Source organism: Arachis ipaensis, chromosome B7, assembly GCF_059453495.1.
Source record: "Arachis ipaensis isolate K30076 ecotype BB chromosome B7, ASM5945349v1, whole genome shotgun sequence".
NCBI classification, from domain to species: Eukaryota; Viridiplantae; Streptophyta; class Magnoliopsida; order Fabales; family Fabaceae; genus Arachis; species Arachis ipaensis.
Genome location: NC_142442.1, coordinates 112,537,042 through 112,537,835, shown reverse-complemented (window position 1 = coordinate 112,537,835; position 794 = coordinate 112,537,042). Strand labels below are relative to the sequence as shown.

At 40.6% G+C, this 794-nt stretch overlaps 1 non-coding gene across 1 annotated transcript; it reads right to left on the bottom strand.

Moving 5' to 3' along the window:
- Positions 1–276: 276 nt before the first annotated feature.
- LOC148553756 (small nucleolar RNA R71) lies at positions 277–384 on the bottom strand. The gene has a single exon (XR_015893626.1). It is a non-coding gene; the product is annotated as a small nucleolar RNA R71 (small nucleolar RNA).
- Between the last annotated feature and the right edge of the window lie 410 nt (positions 385–794).

Here is a 794-nt window from a genome sequence, read left to right as displayed (position 1 = left end):
AAACCTCAATTAGTTTCTCTGATGCAGCAGAACTGCAAGTTTCATGGACTTCCATCTGAAGATCCTTTTCAGTTCTTAACTGAATTCTTGCAGATATGTGATACTGTTAAGACTAATGGAGTAGATCCTGAAGTCTACAGGCTCATGCTTTTCCCTTTTGCTGTAAGAGACAGAGCTAGATTATGGTTGGATTCTCAACCCAAAGACAGCCTGAACTCTTGGGATAAGCTGGTCACGGCTTTCTTAGCCAAGTACTTTCCTCCTCAAAAGCTGAGCAAGCTTAGAGCTGATGTTCAAACCTTCAGACAGAAAGAAGGTGAATCTCTCTATGAAGCTTGGGAAAGATACAAATAGTTGACCAAAAAGTGTCCTTCTGACATGCTTTCAGAGTGGACCATCCTGGATATATTCTATGATGGTTTATCTAAGTTATCAAAGATGTCACTGGACACTTCTGCAGGTGGATCCATTCACCTAAAGAAAACGCCTGCAGAGGCTCAAGAACTCATTGACATGGTTGATAATAACCAGTTCATGTACACTTCTGAAAGGAATCCTGTGAATAATGGGACGCCTATGAAGAAGGGAGTTCTTGAAGTTAATACTCTGAATGCCATATTGGCTCAGAATAAAATATTGACTCAGCAAGTCAATATGATCTCTCAGAGTCTGCATGGAATGCAAGCTGCATCCAACAGTACTCAAGAGGCTTCTTATAAAGAAGAAGCTTATGATCCTGAGAACCCTGCAATAGCAGAGGTAAATTATTTAGGTGAACCTTATGGAAACACCTA